This window comes from Sciurus vulgaris, assembly GCF_902686455.1.
Source record: "Sciurus vulgaris genome assembly, chromosome: 7".
Lineage (NCBI taxonomy): Eukaryota > Metazoa > Chordata > Mammalia > Rodentia > Sciuridae > Sciurus > Sciurus vulgaris.
The window spans coordinates 21,889,537-21,909,030 of record NC_136467.1 but is presented as its reverse complement, the minus strand read 5'-3'; the positions used below and the strand labels follow the sequence as shown (position 1 = coordinate 21,909,030).

Sequence of the window (19,494 nt, the reverse complement as noted above, 5' to 3'; positions counted from 1 at the left end):
CTGAATAATCTTCCATTGTCTGAATGTGCCAGTTTACCCAGTCACCTACTGAAGGACTCCTTGGCTACTTCCTAGTTTGGGCGATAATACATAAAGATTCTATAAACATCCTTGTGTGGATTTATTTTTAAATATGGACAGAAGTTTTTAATTCTTTTGAGTAATTATGAAGAAGTGCAACTGCTGGATCATATAGTAGGAATATATGTAGTGTTTCGAAAAACTGCCAAACTTCCCTCTGAAGATAAATCCACCTTTTCTTTTGATGGGGGGTGGTTTCTGGGCATGAAACCCAAGGCCTTTAAGCATGCTAGGCAAGAGCCTACCACTAAGTTACATCCCCAGCATTCACTCATTAAACAGTGTCAAGACCTGTATCAAGACAGGTTGGATAACATTGTGCACATTGTAAATGAATAAAAATGACTCCTGTTCCATTTACCCCTAGCTAGCTAGAAACTCATGCTTCTCCTAAATGTTAACAAGCTACTTACAAATATGTAAATATTAACCAGTACAGAATAAGACACTAAAAACCATTTTTCTTCTGATCACAGAAGTGCACTACCTGTACACCTGGCCAAGCCCTTGCCCATCAGTGTCGGGAAGAGGCACAGCCCTGTGCCAGTTTCTCCCTGGAAGGTTTGATGTGGTGCTCCAGAGAACCATAGCCTGCCTTCTCTGATCCAGATACCACTCTCAATGCACCCCAAAGATCTCAAACCCAAGCTGCTAAAAGACACTATACTCCCTTTGATCCTCCTCCAAAAACATCACCAACATTAGCTTCATCAGCTCATTCCTCTAGTCCTTCTCCCAACTTAAGTAACTGGGTCCCAGGAAAACGGATCATTAGAGGGGTTGCCAATGCCCTGCCATGTCATAATACTTCTCTCCATTTTTCCTATCTCTACAAGCTTCTTTTCTCCATTCAGCCCAAAGTCCTCAGGTTCATGAATTCATGAAAATTCCTGCCCAAGGGAACCTATTATTCTTATTGTGGTTGGATGTTCATTCAGATCTCCATCGAGGTTTAGGCTGAAACCAATGAATGCTTAAGGATGTCCAAGAAGAGTGCCTCCAAATTCACACACCTATACTGAAGCAAAAAGTTGGGAGTTGTTGCCAAAACAGTATTCGAACGTAAATTCATACAGACTAGAATTTCTCTCAAGAGAAATGACTTCCAATTTGGGAGAGGTTATCATAAATTATTAAGTCAAAATCATGGAAATCTGACACATGCCTGATAAACCCAAGGAAAGGCTGGTGGCGATCTGAAGTCCAAGAAGGGAGACTTGAAGAGGAGCCTTTGATCACTTGATGCATCCCAGGCACTGTGTAAGGGTGCAGCTAGCCTGCCTGCAGCCAGGACGTGCCGCCCACCCACAGGTGAAGGGCGGATCAGACTCCTGGGGCTTTGTGGCACTACCACTGAATATCGGTGACTCGTCGCTAGCTTCTCAATAAGTAGCTCTCTGATATTTATTTGGTTTCCTTGCTGTGAAGGAAATAACCTACATCTACTATGGAAAAAGTACACAAACCCAGCAGGCACTTTCATTTTTCTGTTGTAAAATAATGATCCAAAAATGGGATGTGTTCATTAGAAACTATTCTGAAAATTTATACACCAATAACATGGAAAATTTTGAAGACTTTTAAAAATTTCTAGAGACATATGACCTACCCAAACTAAATCAGAAGGACATACACAAGTTAAAATGATCAAATTCAAGCAGTGAAATAGAAGAAGCCATCAAAAGCCTACCGATCAAGAAAAGGACAGGACCAGATGGATTCTCAGCCGAGTCTTATAGACCTTCAAAGAATTAACACCAATACTCCTCAAATTATTCCATAAAATAGAAAAGGAAGGAAGCCTTCCAAACTCATTCTATGAAGCTAGTTATCACTCTGATACCAAAACCAGACACATCAAGGAAAGAAAACTTCAGACCAATAGTCCTGAAGAACACAGATGGAAAAATTCTCAATAAAATTCTGGCAAATCACATACAAAAACATATTAAAAAGATAGTGCACCATGATCAAGTGAGTTTCATCCCAGGGATGCAAGATTGGGTCAACATATGAAAAATCAATAAACGTAATCACATTTGTTATAGTTTGGATGTGAGGTGTCCCCCAAAAGCTCACGTGAGACAGTGCAAGAAGGTTCAGAAGAGAAATGATTGGATTAAAACTCTTACAACCCAAACAGTGAGTTAATCCCTGATGGGATTAAATGACATGGTAGGATGTGTCTGGAGGAGGTGGGTATTGGGGTGTGGCTTTGGGGTACATATTTTGTATCTAGAGAGTGGAGTTTCTCTCTCTGCTTCCTGATGATTGAGTTGCTTCCCTCTGCCACACTCTTCCACCATGATGTTCAGCCTCATCTCGTGCCCCGAGGAACGGAGCTGGCCTTTTTTGAATTGAGACCTCTGAAACCATGAGCCCTCAAATAAACCTTTCCTCCTCTACAATTGTGCTGATCAGATCATTTAGTCACAGCAGGAAAAAAGCTGACTGAAACAACAATAAACTTAACAACAAGAATCACATGATCATCTCAATAGATGCGGAGAATGCGTTTGACAAAATACAACACCATGACTGCGCCTGCGCCCCCCACCCCGCCACAGACAGATGCCAGTCTGCCTGTCCCGCTGCAGACTGTCTTTTGTGCCTGCCCACACCCCTGTGCAGACTCCACGTGCTCACCCCGAGGCTCCCCAGTTTCTATGGAGGCTGGTGCTGACATTTTGAATTATTCCTGAGGGCATGGCCACCATCATTGGCCATGGTCTTCCTTCCTGAGACACCTGCAGGAGACTGGAGGCCCTTTGACAGGTACCTCTATTTACTCACTTACATTCTATACCCTTCCCCAACCTCTTCATTCACCAATAGAAATACTGCAAATAATAATCAAACTCATCCTGTTTATTAAAATAATGTTAAAGTGTTTATTGGGGCTCTCTGGTTCAGGGATGCATTTTGTTTGTATTGGGTGCTGCTAATATTGATCTCCCCCTCAGAGGAGAGGTACTGGAAAACTGCAGGTTCACAATGAGCCTGCAGGGGGGAAACTTCAACCTCAGATCTTCACTGCTAGAGGGGAATATACAGAGACAATATGAAAAAACAGGGGAAGAAAGTGTCCCTAACAAACTAAGATGCTATTTTGATGAAATCCAGTGACAGCATGGCAGTAGAAATGACGGAATAAGAGTTCAGAATCTGCATAATTAAAATGATCCGTGAAGCAAAAGATGATAAGAGAGATAAGAGAGCAAATGCAGGCAATGCATGATCACTCCAATAAACAGTTAAAAGAGCAAATGCAGGGAGCAAAACAGCACTTCAATAAAGAGATAGAGATTCTGGAAAAAACAAAACAAAAAAACAAATACTTGAAAGAAACAATAAGCCAAATTAAAAACTCAAAAGAAAGCATCACCAACAGAATAGATCTCATGGAAGACAGAATCTCAGACAATGAAGACAAAATAGTTAATCTTGAAAATAAAGTTGAATGAACTAACAATATGGTAAGAAATCATGAATGGAACCTCCAAGAATTATGGGAGATCATGAAAAGACCAAATTTAAGAATTATGGAATTGAGGAAGGCAGAGAGATAAAAAAAAAAAAAAAAAAAAAAGGAATGAACAACCTATTCAACAAAATATCAGAAAATTTCCTGAATCTGAAAAATAAAATGGAAAATCAAATACAAGAGACTTATAGAACACAAGGTGCACAAAACTACAACAGATCCACACCAAGTCACATTATAATAAAAATTCCTCACATATGAAATAAAGAAAGGATTTTTAAAGGCTTCGAGAGAAAAGTGTCAGATTACCTATAAAGGGAAACCAATATGGATATCAGCAGATTTTTTTAGCCTAGACCCTAAAAGCAAGAAGGGACTGGAACAATATATTTCAAGCTCTGAAAGAACATGGATGTCAATCAAGAATCCTATACCCAGCAAAGCTAACCTTCAGATTTGATGATGAAATAAAGTCTTTCTACAATAAACAAAAGTTAAAAGAATTTACAAACAGAAAGCTTGCACTACAGAACATTCTCAGCAAAATATTTTATGAGGAGGAAATGAAAAACAACAATACAAGTCAGCAAAGGGAGGAACTACCCTAAAGGAAAAGTCAATCAAAGCAGAAACCAAGTCAAGTTAAAAACCAAAAATAAGCTAAAATGACCAGGAAATCAAATCGTATCACAATAATAACCCTGATTGTCAATGGCCTAAACTCATTAATCAAAAGACACAGACTGGCAGACTGGATTAAAAGAAAGACCCAACAATATATTGCCTTCAAGAGACTCATCTCATAGAAAAAGACATTCACAGACTAAAGGTGAAAGGATGGGGAAAAATAAACCACGCACATGGACTCAGTAAAAAAGCAGGGGTCTCCATCCTCATACCAGATAAAGTGGACTTCAAACCTAAGTTAGAAGGGATAAAGAAGGACACTTTAGGAAGGAAGCATAAATCAGCAAGACATAACAATTTTAAATATTTATGCCCCAAATAATGGAGCATCTCAATTTTAAGAATCAAATAGACCAAAAACAATGATAGTGAGAGACTTTAACACACTGCTCTCACCGCTGGATAGCTCCTCCAAACAAAAACTGAACAAAGAAACTACAGAACTAAATACTACAATCAATGATATAGACTTAATGGATATTTACAGAGTATTTCATCCATCATCAAGTGAATATATTTTCTTCTCAGCAGCTCATGGATCCTTCTCCAAGATAGACCATATGCTATGCCACAAAGAAGTCATTAGTAAATACAAAAAAAAAATAGAGATACTACCTTGTATCCTATCAGACCATAATAGAAAGCAATTAGAAATCAACAAAAACAAACAAAAACTACTCCTATACCTGGAGACTAAATAATATGCTATTGAATGATGCAATGATAACAGAAGACATCAGGAAAAAATTTTTAAAAATCTTAGAGGTAAGTGAGAACAATGACACAACATATCAAACTCTTTGGGACACTATGAAAGCAGTACTAAGAGGAAAGTTCATTGCACCAAGCTCATACATTAAAAAATTAAAAAGTCAACAACTAAATGACCTAACATTACCTCTCAAAGCCCTAGAAAAAGAAGAAAAGATCAACACCAAAAATAGTAAGAGACAGGAAATAATTAAAATTACAGCTGAAATCAATGAAATTGAAACAAGAGAAACAATTCAAAAATTGACAAAACAAAAAGTTGGTTCTTTGAAAAAGTAAACAAAATTGATAAACCTTTAGCCACACTAAAGAAGAGAGAGAAAACTCAAAGTACTAGAATTCGTGATGAAAAAGATCATGACAGACACCATTGAAATACATAACATAATTAGAAGCTACTTTGAAAACCTATATTCCAACAAAATAGAAAATACTGAAGATATTGACAAATTTCTAGAGCCATATGATGTTGGGGGCCGTGCCATGTTGGCGGCGCCGGGATGGCGCCTGATCACACCGGCAGTGAGGAGGTTAATTGACATAAGCACGCTCAGGTGATTTTCTCGTCCACGCACACAATGTATGCGCGTGTGTTCTGGAGCACTAATCGCCTGCTCGGAGTGTCTCGCCTAATCTTTGCGTAAGAGGCGTGGCCCTGCTCTCCGCCTCCTGGAGGTGATATAAGCGTAGGCAGAGCGAGACAGAGAGACAGCAGCCATTAGCAGAAAAGCAGGAGAAGAAGACACACGCGCGGCAGCAGCCAGAGGGAAAAACACACTACAGCAGCCATTAGCAGAAAAGTAGTAGAAGACGACTTAAACACGAAAGCAGCTAGGAAACGTGCAACGGCAGCTAGTAGGGAAAAGCGGCACAGCAGCTAGCAGGCAGCAGCGGAAGGCAGATCGCAGAACGGAGAACTGAGACGCATCACTAGGGCACCTTAGGTAGACGTACCCTTAGTTCACAGGGTGCAGGACTTTAAGGCATAGCAAGTCTCTTCCTCTAAGCTCTAAGCAAAGCCTGTCCTTCTCTCAAGGTCTCTCTTAAGCAAAGTCTCTCTCTCTCTCCTCTCAAAGCAAGTAAGCCTCATTTCCTCTATCCTCTATAAACAAGCAAGAAAGCAGTGCACTAAAGAGAAAGATAGAAGTGCCTCAGTTTCCACTCCACCACCCATAAGACCCGAGCAAGTTGTTGCTGCAGGCGGTGACAAATATCCACGGATTTTGGAACCGCAAAGAGCCAGCGACAATATGATCCTCCCAAACTGAATTAGGAACACTTACACAATTTAAACAGATCAATATCAAGCACTGAAATAGAAGAAGCTATCAAAAGCCTACCAACCAAGAAAAGCCCAGGACCAAATGGATTCTGAGCTGAATTCTACAAGACCTTTAAAGAAGAACTAATACCAATCCTCCTCAAAGTATTCCAGGAAATAGAAAAGGAGGGGACCCTTCCAAACTCATTCTATGAAGCTAGTATCACTCTGATACCAAAACCAGATAAAGACACATCAAGGAAAGAAAACTTTAGACCAATATCCCTGATGAACACAGATGCAAAAATTCTTAACAAAATACTGGCGAATCGCATACAAAAACATATTAAAAAGATAGTGCTCCATGATCAAGTGGGATTTATTCTAGGGATGCAAGGTTGATTCAACATCCAGAAATCAGTAAATGTAATTCATCACACAATAGACTTAAAGTTAAGAATCATATGATTATTTCAGTAGATACTGTGAAATCGTTTGATAAAATACAGCACCTCTTCGTGCTTAAAACACTAGAAAATATAGGGATAGTGGGAACATATCTCAACATTGTAAAGGCTATCTATGCTAAGTCCATGGCCAACATCATTCTTAATGGAGAAACACTAAAAGCATTCCCTCTAAAAACTGGAGCAAGAGAGGGATGCCCTCTTTCACCACTTCTATTCAACATTGTTCTTGAAACACTAGCCACAGCAATTAGACCAAAGAAATTAAAAGAAGAACTCAAACTGTCACTATTTGCCGATGACATGATTCTATATATACAGGATCCAAAAACTCCACTAGAAAACTTCTAGAACTAATAAATGAATTCAGTAAAGTAGCAGGATATAAAATCAATATACATAAATCTAATGCATTTCCATTCATAAGTGATGAATCCTCAGAAAGAGAAATTAGGAAAAACTACTCCATTCACAATAGCCTCAAAAAAAAAAAAAAAATACTTGGGAATCGTTCTAACAAAAGATGTGAAAGACTTCTACAATGAAAACTACAGAACACTAAAGAAAGAAATTGAAGAAAACCTTTGAAGATGGAAAGCTCTCCCATGTTCTTGGATAGGCAGAATTAATATTGTCAAAATGGTCATTCTACCAGGGGTGCTATACAGATTCAATGCAATTCCAATTAAAATCCTAGTGACATTCCTCATAGAAATAGAGAAAGCAATCATGAAATTCATCTGGAAGAATAAGAGACCTTGAATCGACAAAATAATCCTGAGCCAGAAAAGTAAAGGAGGAGTTATCACAATACCAGACCTAAAACTATACTAGAGAGCAATAGTAATAAAAACAGCATGGTATTAGCACCAAAATAGGCAGACCAATGGTGCAGGATAGAAGTCACAGAGACAAACCCACATAAATATAGTTACCTCATACTAGACAAAGGAGCCAAAAACATACAATGGAGAAAAGATAGCCTGCTCAACAAATGGTGCTGGCAAAACTGGAAATCCATATGCAGTAAAATGAAATTAAACCTCCATCTCTCATGTGACACAAAACTCAACTCAAAATGGATCAACGACTTAGGAATTAGACCATAGACCCTGCAACAGATAGAAGAAAAAGCAGGCCGAAATCTTTATCATGTTGGCTTAGGATAAGACTTCCTTAACAAGACTCCCAAAGCACAAGAAATCAAAGCAAGAATCAGTAAATGGGATGGACTCAAACTAAAAAGTTTTTTCTCAGTAAAGGATACAATCAATAAGGTGAAAAGAAAGCCCACAGAGTGGTAGAAAATCTTTTCCACACACTCTTCAGATAGAGCACTTATCTCCAAAATTTATAAAGAACTTACAAAACTTTACACCAAAAATACAAAGAACTCAATCAACAAATGGGCCAAGGAACTGGAAGACACTTTACAGAAGAAGACATACAGGCAATTAATAAATATATGAAAACGTGTTCAACATCTCTAGTAATTAGAGAAATGCAAATTAAAACAACTCTAAGATTTCATTTTACTCCAATTAGAATGGCTATTCAAGAACAGAAACAACAATAAATGTTGGCATGACTGTGGGGAAAAAGGCACACTTCTACATTGCTGATGGAGTTGCAAATTGGTGCAGTCACTCTGGAAAGCAGAGTGGAGAATCCTCAGAAAATTTGGAATGGACCCACCTTTTGACCCAGTTATCCCACTCCTAGGTTTATACCAAAGGACTTAAAATTAGCATACTACAGCAATGCAGCCACATCAATATTTATAGCAGCTCAATTCAAAAATAACTAGATTGTGGACCAACCTAGATGTCCTTCAACAGATGAATGGATAAAGAAACTGGTATATATACACAATGGAATATTATTTAGTCATAACAAAGAATGGCATTTGCAGATAAATGGATGGAATTGAAGAATATCAAGCTAAGTGAAATAAGCCAATCTCAAAAAACCAAAGGCTGAATGTTTTTCCTGATAAGTGGTTGATGATATATAATGGGGGGGGGGGGGGGAGAGAAGAATGGAGGAACTTTAGATTATGTAGAAGGAAATGAGAGGGTAGGGAGTATGAAAAATGGTGGAATGAGACAGACATCATTACCCTATGTACATGTATAATTACACAAATGGTATGAATCTATATTGTGTACAACCATAGAAATGAAATGATGTACCCCATTTGTGTACAATGAATCAAAATGCAGTCTGTAAAAACAATAAAATAAAAAATACAACACCCTTTCATTGGTCAAAACACTAGAAAAACTAGAGGTAGTCGGAACATACCTCAACATTGTAAAAGCTATCTATGCTAAGCCCAAGGTCAACATCATTCTAAATGGACAAAAATTGAAAGCATTCCCTCTAAAAATTGAAACAAGACAAGTGTGTGTCTTACTACCTCTATTCAACGTCGTCCTTAAAACTAGAGCCAGAATAATTAGACAGAAGAAAGAAGTAATAGGAAAAGAACTCAAACTATCACTATTTGCTGATGACATTATCTGGAAGATCTAAAACACTCCACCAGAAAACTTCTAGAACTAATAAATGAATTCAGCAAAGTAGAATGATATAAAATCAACACCCATAAATCAATGGCATTCCTATACATCAGTGACGAATTCTCTCCTAAAGAGATTAGGAAAACTACCCCATTCACAATAGCCTCAAAAAAAAAAAAAAAAAAAATTTAGAACTCAATCTAACAAAAAAGATCAAAGACCTCTACAATGAAAACAACAGAACACTAAAGAAAAAAAGTAAAGAAGACCTTAGAAGATGGGAAGATCTCCCATGCTCTTGAATTGGCTAAATTAATATTGTCGAAATGCCATACTACCAAAAGCATTATACAGACTTAATGCAATTCCTATTAAAATTCCAATGACATTCTTCATAGAACTGAAAAAACAATCATGAAATTCATTTGGAAAAATAAGAGACCAAGAATAGACAAAGCAATCTTTAGCAGGAAGAGTGAAGCAGGAGGCAACACAATACCAGACCTTAAACTATACTACAGAGCCCTAGTAACAAAAATGGCATGGCATTGGCATCAAAACAGACACATAGACCAATGATACAGAATAGAAGACAGAGACAAACCCACATAAATACAGTCACCTCATACTAGACCAATGTTAGCTGTGGCAAATAAATTATTGCTTTGAACTCCATAGCCTTGTACAGTGTGACTGCCACATCTGGAAATCTTTCCATGCAGAGGTATAGACAGACATAACCATTTGCGGGTGGCTGCTGTTAATGGGGCTAATTTCATGCCTGACATGGAATTTATGAGTCTGATAGCTTTGAATTTAGATGTCTGCTAGCCTTGGATGAAAGAGACAGCAGTGCTCCCAAATAGCCTTGAGGTGCCACCTGCCTGGAGCCCAGAAGAGTGGGCTTTCTCTCTGTTAGGATCAGACCCATCAGGTCTCTTTTCCACCCGTCAAACCCCCGCGTAAACTATATTTCTTGTGTCCTTCCTCTTTGTTAATATTATTGTTCCTGCCTTCCAGGTGGCCCCTACCTCCTTAACCGTTTATTGATTCCCTTGCTGCACAGGCTGTGGCATGAGACAAAGGCACCAAAAATATTCACTGGAGAAAGGATAGGGCTGGGGAGATAGCTCAGTTGGTAGAGTGCTCACCTCATAAGCACAAGGCCCTGGGTTCAATCCCCAATGCTGGAAAAAAAAAAAAAAAAGAAAGGATAGACTCTTCAACAAATGGTGCTGGGACAACTGGAAATCCATATGTAGCAAAATGAAACTAAATCCCTATCTCTCACACTGCACAAAACTCAACTCAAAGTAGATCAAAGACTTAAGCACTAGAACAGAGACCCTGTGCCTAATAGAAGAAAAAATAGGCCCAAATCTCTACCATGTTGGCTTAGGAACTGATTTCCTTAACAAGACTCAAAGTGCAAGAAGTGAAATTAAGATCAGTAAATAGTATGGATTCAAACTAAAAAGCTTTTTCTCAGCAAAGGAAACTATCGATAATGTGAAAAGAGGGTCTATAGAATGTGAGAAAACCTTTATCACATGTACCTCAGATACAGCATGAACCTCCAGGACATACAAAGAGCTCAAAAAACTTAACACCAAAAATACAAACCACCCAATCAATAAATGGGCTAAGGAACTGAACAGACTTTAGGGAAGAAGATATACAATCAACAAATATATAAGAAAATGTTCAACATCTCTAGCAATTAGAGAAATGCAAATCAAAACTATTCTAAGATTTCATCTCACTCCAATCAGAATAGCAATTATCAAGAATACAAGCAATAACATTTGGCGAGGATGTGGGGATAAAGGTACACTCATACATTGCTAGTGGGTCTGCAAATTGGTGCAACTACTATGGAAAGCAGTATGGATATTTCTCAGAAAACTTGAAATGGAACCCCATTTGACCCAGCTATCCCACACCTTGGTTTATACCCAAAGGACTTAAAATCAGGATACTACAGTGATGTAGCCACGTCACCGTTTATAGCAGCTCAACTCACAATAGGTAAAGTATGGAACCACCCATACTATGTGTCCTTCAACAGATGAAGAATGGATAAAGATAATGTGTGTGTGTGTGTGTATGTATGATGGAATATTACTCAGTTTTAAAGAAGAATGAAATTATGGCATTTGCTGATAAATGGATAGAGTTGGAAAATATCATGCCAAGCTAAATAAGTCAAACCCCAAAAACCAAACATTTTCTCTGATATGCGGATGCTAAATTCACAATTGGGGGGGGGGGTTGGCTAGGGAAGAGTAGAAGTACTTTGGATTAAGCAGAGGGGAGTGAAGGGAGGGGAAGGCGTATGGGGATAGGATGGTAGTAGAATGACGTGGACATTAATACCCTGTGAGCATATATGACTACACCACCAGTGTGATCCTACATCATGTACAACCAGAAGAATGAGAAATTATACTCCATTTATGTATGATGTGTCCAAATGCATTCTACTATCACGTGTAACTAATAAGAACAAATTTTAAAAATAGGATGTGTTTGTTTCCTATGAGTTTACTCGACACAACTGAGATTAGCAGGTCTTGCTCAGGTTGCCTCACCAACCGGGCAGGATTCAAGGACCTGTCATGTCACTGTTAACAAAGACCCCAAAGTCCTCACACCCTCTCCAATTTTCTTTTCCTAGAGACACTGTGGCTTCCTGCTCTGGAACTTCCCTTCCCAAGAATAGGGAAGTTATCATTTATTCTGCAATACAGTGTGGACATCTGTTAGAAGAATCTTGGAATCAATAATGTTTTGGATCTGGCATTTTTTTCTTCCAGATTTCAGAATATTTGCAGGTAAATAATGAACTATGTTGCGGAGGGGACTCAAGTCTAAACATAAAATTCATTATGTACCTTATATGTACTTTATTCACAAAGCTGAAAGGTAATTTTATACCATATTTTTAATGTGCCTGTGTTTTACCTGTCTTATCACATGAGCTCAGATGTGGAATCTTCCACTTGTGGCACTGTTTTGGAGCTCGAAAAGTTTCAGATTTGGGAGCATTCTGGATTTCTGATTTTCAGATGAGGGCTATAACCTTTACCCTAACTCTACCTTTCCCGGATATCTTTAATACATTTAGCAAAGGTATTCAGCAAATAGCTCCCCCAGCTGCTCTGGAGCGTCAGTACCTGCTGGAAGAAGCTGAGTAAGTTTTGCCATTTTCCCCAGTTCCTAGGTTGCCCAGGAAGCCTGCTTTAGTTAGACTCAGGGTGCCTGGGGCCAGTTTGGGAGGCCAGCTTCAAGGTCCCTGGTTCTTAGTACCTCTACTTTCAGTACTCTGTCCCATACGTCACCTCACTGCCCCACCATCACTTTCAGGTGACCAAGGATTTGAAAAGTGAGAATGACGTTAGCAAATGGAAAGTTCCCTCTCCTCTTTCATGAGGTTCAAGCCTTACAAAAGCCCTGTGAGCCCTTCCTTTCAGGAGACCAAGCTGCACCATTTAGCATTTATATTCATGTATTTCAACCTGTTGTTTCCTCTTTGTTCCCTTAAATGTTGGCTTTTGCCTTGGTGTGCCACCTGTAGTACCCAATGTCGCATTAGGCCCACGGCTGGTATGCAATACACTTTGTGATCCTTTCTGAAGGTTAAGGGTGCTGAACTGAGCTGGGAGCTGGGCACTATGACCCATGCCTGTAATCCCAGCTACCTGGGACGTTGAGGCAGGAAGATGGTGAGTTTGGGGCCAGCCTGGGCAACTGACCAAGTTCCTGCCTCAAAAAAATATACATAAAGGGCTGGGGATGTAACTCAGTGGTGTAGTCTCCTGGGTTCCTGTAAAAACAAACAAACAAACAAAAACCCTGAATTGAAATACATGAAAGAGGGGACCAGGTGCATCTAACACTAGAAACATTATCTATGACAATTAAGGATGCTTCTTCCTAAGAAAATAAATAAAACATTGGTAACTACTTTCCAAAAATCTTCCTTTACACTTTTCTGTGTTCTTATTTTTCAGTTAAGGGATTCCTGGTCATAATTTTGCATTTCAAGTTACCAATTATCATCCTAAAATCTGACCCACACCCATGAGTTCTTTGCACAGATTCATAGACCCCCCTCGCACCTATGTAGGGACCAAAGGGGATATGCCAGGAAATAAGATTTCTGACACCAGAGCCACCAGCTGCAGATGAAAGCACTTAAGTTGCTGAGTTTAAAAAAAAAAAAAAAAAAAAAAAAAAAAAAAGCTATTTTTCTAATAATATAACAATACATTACTGGAAGTTGGAGAGAGGGGTTCCCCCTTTTCAAGTTCTCCCATATATGACTTCCTTATGGTTTTTCAACCATCTTCTCCCCAGAATGAACTAAAGAGTCTTGGAACTAAAAATGCAATTATCAAGAAATCAACAAGGAGAACTTGAAAGCGGATCGCAGTGTGAGCAGAACTGCTCCTTCCAACTCCAGGGTGACCAGAATGGGATCAGTCACAGCACAAACACAAAATAAATTCCAAAAGACACAGCTCCTCGGTTCAGTTCTGCTGCCCATCAGCTCCAGGGCTTTAGCCGCCCAATCCTTCCCAACTCCACTTTCTTTCTACAGCTGTGAAAGGAGGGAACAAAGTGATCTGAGCAGGCTGCCAGTGCTTCCACCAGGCTCATTTAAGGTGAGCCAAGGTCAAGGGCCACCACCATTCCAGATCAGAGCCTCACTGCAGCCAGGTGCCTCCAAAACACCACCGACTATTCATCTGCATAGGTCCCCTGCAGATAAGTTTGTTTTCCCATTTTACAAATAAGCAGAGGCTGATTAAGGATCTTGTCTAAGGTCAACAGCTAGCAAGTTCTTCCAAGGAGGTTGGGGGAGCTCATGCTTCAACCATCACTTATACTTCTTCCCTCTACAGACATGATATTTGAAATAACTTTTAAAACCAAGAACCCATGCATACTTCCAATAAAAATGTATAAGACAAGGAGCCCCCAAAGAAGCTGGCCACCAGATCTGATTCGCTCATTTCTCAGCCCCACTTGCAATTTTACCAGTCCAATCTCCTCCCCACCTCCCTTTTCTAGATGGTCCCTTTTTATTCCTGCTTCATTTCCTTTTGTGCCCCCTCCTCTACTGTCACTTTGTTTTTGTACAATGAGAAAAATTAAAGCCACTTTTAAATGCTCACGTAATCAAATTTGTCTACTATTTTCAAGTGGGACTACTTAGTAAGAACAGGACACATTTTGAATGTTTTTTTAAAACAACCCCTTTCTCGTGTTAACTTTAGACATAGCTGAGACTTCACAGACCTAAAATGGCAGAATGCCTACTAAAAAAGTCATCGTGAAACCCAGTCATTTCCATTTTAGATTATCAGTACATGATTATACTTAATTTTATCAGATTGAAAACACACAAACAAGAAATTTAAGCTGTATGCACAGCTTTTACAGAAGGGCCCCATTTACCCAGTTCATGTTGCTGCCTGTGGCTGCCCACCCTCTACCCAAGATCTAGGAGCTGCTCCCCTCTCTGAGCCACAGGGCACTGTGTTTATTCTATACTTTTATTAGTATCATAACCAGATCATATTGGAGGATGTTTTCACACTGGTCTCCTTGTTCCCCCAAATGGGGAGGGCTGGGACAAAAATACTCTATTCATTTCTGAATTCTGAGAATGGCTAGTACATGAAGAGCATCAACATGTGTCTGATGAATGATGGAAAATAAATTCACATTGAGGAAAAACAGAGCTTTCAGACAGACTGGGGTTATCAAAGGGCAGGACAGTTGGGTGAGTCCTGACTGTTGATCAAAGGAAAAACACTCTAAAACCTTTGTTTTGTTTGTTTTTTTGGTACTGGGGATTAAACCCAGGGGCGCTTAATCACCAAGCCACATCCCCAGCCCCTTTTTTTTTTTTTTTTATATATTTTATTTAGAGACAGCGTCTAAGTGGCTTAAGGCCTCACTAAATTGCTGAGGCTGACCTTGAACTCATGATCCTCCTGCCTCAGCCTCCAGAGCCACTGGGATTACTGGCGTTCCGCACTGCGCCCGGCTAAGCCTTTGGTTCTTAAGAAAAAACACATATGGCGCATTTTTCAAGCTGTCCTCTAAAGGGGAGCTGGCTCATTTTCCCACCAGGATTATAGTGATTTTCTGAGTTATAGCTTTCTTTGTCACAGATCAGATCACCTGAAAACTAGCCTCCTGCTCCCACGCCTGACAGAGGTACTCTTCACACCCGCGACTTCTCCCAAACCCAAACCTTTGCTGGCAGAACTCTGTTGTCACCTGCACCTTATTCTGATTTCTCCCTTTCCACACCCTTCCTTATACACAATACTATTTTAACTCGGTAATGAGTTCTTAGAGGCACCTCACAGGTGAGAAAACATTGTGCTTTAAGAGTGTTCAAGGTCACAGTGAGTGGAACTCAGTTCTACCTCCTGGTTTCCACCTTGGGTTGGGCGACAGGCAGTAAAATCCCCCAGGGAAGCTTTCACCAAAACTCACACCCACAGGCTTCAGCCCCAACCGCTTCTGATTCAGAACCTCTGGGGTGGCCCCAATCTGTGACCTTTGAAAAACTCTCCAGGTGCCGACTCAGGTCAGACAGCCCAGCAACAAACACCACAGCCTTTTAACGTCATCAGTCCTCCGGGACACGTGGAGTTATTCTCTTATTCAATGTGGTCAAAAGGGTGCGGGGCACGTAGCTTAGTGGTGGCGCGGCTCAGCGTGCGCCGGGTCCTTGGTTCAATCCCCAGTCCCGCAAGGGTTTAAAAAAAAAAAAAAAAACTGCTCAATAGAGAGTACCTGACACCATTGTCACAACTATTTTAATACAAGGAGTGGCTCCCGAGGTCCGTAACCTCTGCACAGCTGGTAAACCAAATTAGCACCCGGGACAACCTTTCCCTTGGCGACAACGTTCCTCTCCACTGAGCCACCGCCACCCATACACAGCTCATACACGGCTGCGCACCCCCAAAGTCACTGCCACCTCGGCGGAGGGAACGCGTCCTGCCCGCCACCCAGGAGCACCCAGCCCTCCCCATCCTCTATGCGCCGACGGGCCCCAAGTTCCTTTCCTCCCGAAGTCTGCAGGGACTTCCCCGGCCCGCCACTGGGCCACTTTCTTCCCATCAACTCCGTCTCTCAGGGAACAGACTTCGCCAGAACTTGAAATTCTCACGTTTCTGTGGCTCAGAAACGATCCCCCAGCGGGCCGCGCAGGCCCCGCCCCACAGGCCCCGCCCCTCGCCCGCCCCGCCCCCGCGCGATGGCAGGACACGCCCCCCGCGCCCGGACGGCGGGGCGAGCGCTAGGTGGCGGCTCCCCGACTCGACAGTCACCCGCCCCGCCCTCGCCAGGACGGGAGCGAGGGACGCTAGAGAAAAGGGAAGCGCGCCGAGCCGCACAAAGACGGCCGCCAGAGTCCCGTGCGCCCGCACCTCCTGGTCTCCGCAGCGAGACCCGAGGCGACAGCCTCAGTAGGGCAGCGTAGCCCGCCCTGCGGCGGCTCAGTGCGCCTGTGGGCACCTGTGGTCCTGGTGGCGGCACCGCCCAGCGCGCGCGTTCGAGCGCCGCGCCCCTGCTCCCGCCGCCGCCCCGGCCGCGCCTCACCTGCGCTTCCTCCCGACTCGCCATCCAGTTTCCCCAACGTGTAAAGTTCTCAAACTCGTGTCCGCAGGGCTCGGAGGGCAGCGAGGGGGTCTGGGCGGCTGCAGGGCGTGCTGCGCGGCTGCGACTTGACTGCGCGGAAAAGAGGAAGGGGCGGGTGCCGCGGCCCGGTGATCCCCTCCGACCCGGGCCTGCTCACTGCAGCCGCCTTGGGGACTTTGCGCGATTATTATCCGCCCCCGTGTTTGCAACTCTGCCTTTCCCACGAGACTATTTTCATCACCTTGGGCGGTTAACAGTGTGGGCCCTAGAGTTATCTGCCTCGGATCTTGCTCCACTACTTGGCAAGTGCACGAGCTTAGGTAATAACGTCACTCCTCTCTGCAAAGAGAGTGATAATACTTAATCCAGGAGCGAATCCACGTGTTGCGCGCCTGAAACTTTTGAAACACCTGGCGGGAGGAGGTCACTTCGGTACAAGGGAGCGGGCCCAAAGTTGAATGTTCATTAGCTTCACATTGCCAAACTGCTTCTGTAACCTTCGTAAGATTGTTGCTGGAATTAAATGAGACGAGCCTGTGAGGGACTTAGCATAACGCCTGGCACACCAACAGGTGCTGTTTATGAGCATCATTTTCCTGTAACCGATCTGGGGGACCAGGAAAAGGAGAAAATAACAGTTGATTGTCAATTATATGCCAGGTGTTTGAAATACGCAGCATGCTTAGTTCATACACAAATGTGTGTGCATAAGCAGTGTTCTCCAAACAGTATGGCTCAGAGAAGTCGTGTATCTTGCCCAAGGTCTCTGTCTCGGCTTACAAGTCGGGTTTTCCACAGTTCCATCTCACGAATATTAATATGCAAATGTGTTACCATAACTTTTTGTTGGGGCAAAAAGAAATTCCCCATGAGAGAACAAAGTGCCTTAAAAATACCGACTTCTGAATTTTCACTGTAAAAATTTCCCTAGCTCAGAACAGCAGCAAATTAAAGATTGCCCTGCATATGAATGACCTACTGCAAAATCAACAAATGGCTTCACTTAATAGTGCACTTAATAGTGCTCGGGTTACATATTTGCCGTCTCTACTACCCTACTACCGTTGTGTGTTTACTTTTTCTATGGATTATTCATACTACTGCAATTCGGATTACTGAGTTTATAATCCATCCCCTAAAGACTGTAAACAAAGAGCACAATTCAAAAAGCTCTCTTCGTGGAAAGTGCTTCTCTTTTTCTCCTTGAATTTCACTTCTCTTTGCTGTCATTTTAATTTTCTCCATTAACTCATGAAGGTTCAAAAGTGTACAGATTTATCTAAATTCACACTGATTGCCTGAATCTAAAGCTCGTTTTGCTTCAATCCTAAATCTTGGCTCTTTTTTAATACCCTGAGGAGAAAAGAATAAACTAACTAAAAATAACACGAAGTCCTTTATATCTTGCCAAGTGAAGGAATAGGGATATCAAATTCTGGTAGTATTTTTAAATTCTGTGGCAGGATAATTAAGCAAAACTTAAACCCACAACTTAGTTTTCTAAGGCAAAGAAGGACAAGTGTCTGTTACAGTGCCAGGTACAATAGGGCACCTATTTATTAATGCACAAAAGAATTAGTGAAATGGTACTTAGAGATGCCTCTTAAGTAACACCTTTATAGATGTGATTCTTGCAAAATGACTACAGGAAAGAGGTCCCTCCCTCTATTTTTTCCCTCTTTGGTAACTTGGCTAATAAAGGAGGCAAATCAAATTTTTAAAGGGAGCAAAAGGAGATTGGAAAAAAGAAAGAACAGCAGAGACTAAAAGGACTGTGGAAAAGGGAGAAAGGAGAATAAGGAGAGAAATGCTTTTCTTGGAAAAGATTTTGCATCTATCAGAAAAATAATAAACTGCAAAGGTGCACTAACTTGGTTGTAAAATGGAAGCCATCGTTTGATTATTATTGTGTTGGTACTTCCAAGAGCAGTATTTTCTCCAGACGGAATATTTGTGTCTACCCTCAACCCCACAACACACAGCCCTGCTGTGGCTTTGGAAGGAGTGGGGGTTGGGGGTTGCATGTTTAAATAAGGAAGGCAAGTTCGCCACCTCTCCCTCTGGTAGGGAAGCATTCATGCAGGAAGTGAACTTTTCAAAGACATTGAAAAACAAATTCAATAAAGGAAGTGAAAGAGGGGGCCATACATACAACTTTCAAGGAATAGGTGATTTTTCAGAAGATCAGAGGTGGGGATGAAATGGTGGCTCTCATCAAGGGAATAACAGCTAGTTTCAGCATTTATCCAAGTAAGCCGATTCCAAAGTCCATGCTCTTTAGCTTATGCTGCTGAACACTTTGCAGGAGAGCAAGTTAGACCACTTGATCTAGAAACTGCAGACTGGAGAATACAAAGTCAGGGAGGAAAAAGGAATGCTGGGTGCTTTCTTAAATGGCCTGCAGAAAAAGTGAAGCTTTTGAGCAAGCAACTCATCCCCCAAGAGAGATGGAGAGAACAGCTTTCCTTGGTTGAATACCTAGTTAGGACAATCCTCATTTGCAAATGTCTCTAGCATATTCAGTTTTCCTCAATCTTCAAGTGCAGTTTCTTT

The 19,494-nt window shown here is 41.4% G+C and overlaps 1 long non-coding RNA gene across 1 annotated transcript in view; it reads right to left on the bottom strand.

The window, feature by feature from the left end:
- LOC306665418 overlaps window positions 1-19,172 on the bottom strand; it is a 33,747-nt gene extending 14,575 nt beyond the window's left edge. Inside the window, exons 1-2 of the long non-coding RNA XR_013765015.1 lie at window positions 19,094-19,172; window positions 16,903-17,454 (exon numbers count right to left, since the gene is read on the bottom strand). This is a non-coding gene — a long non-coding RNA (uncharacterized lncRNA). The remainder of the gene's footprint in view (window positions 1-16,902; window positions 17,455-19,093) is intronic.
- Window positions 19,173-19,494: the final 322 nt, after the last annotated feature.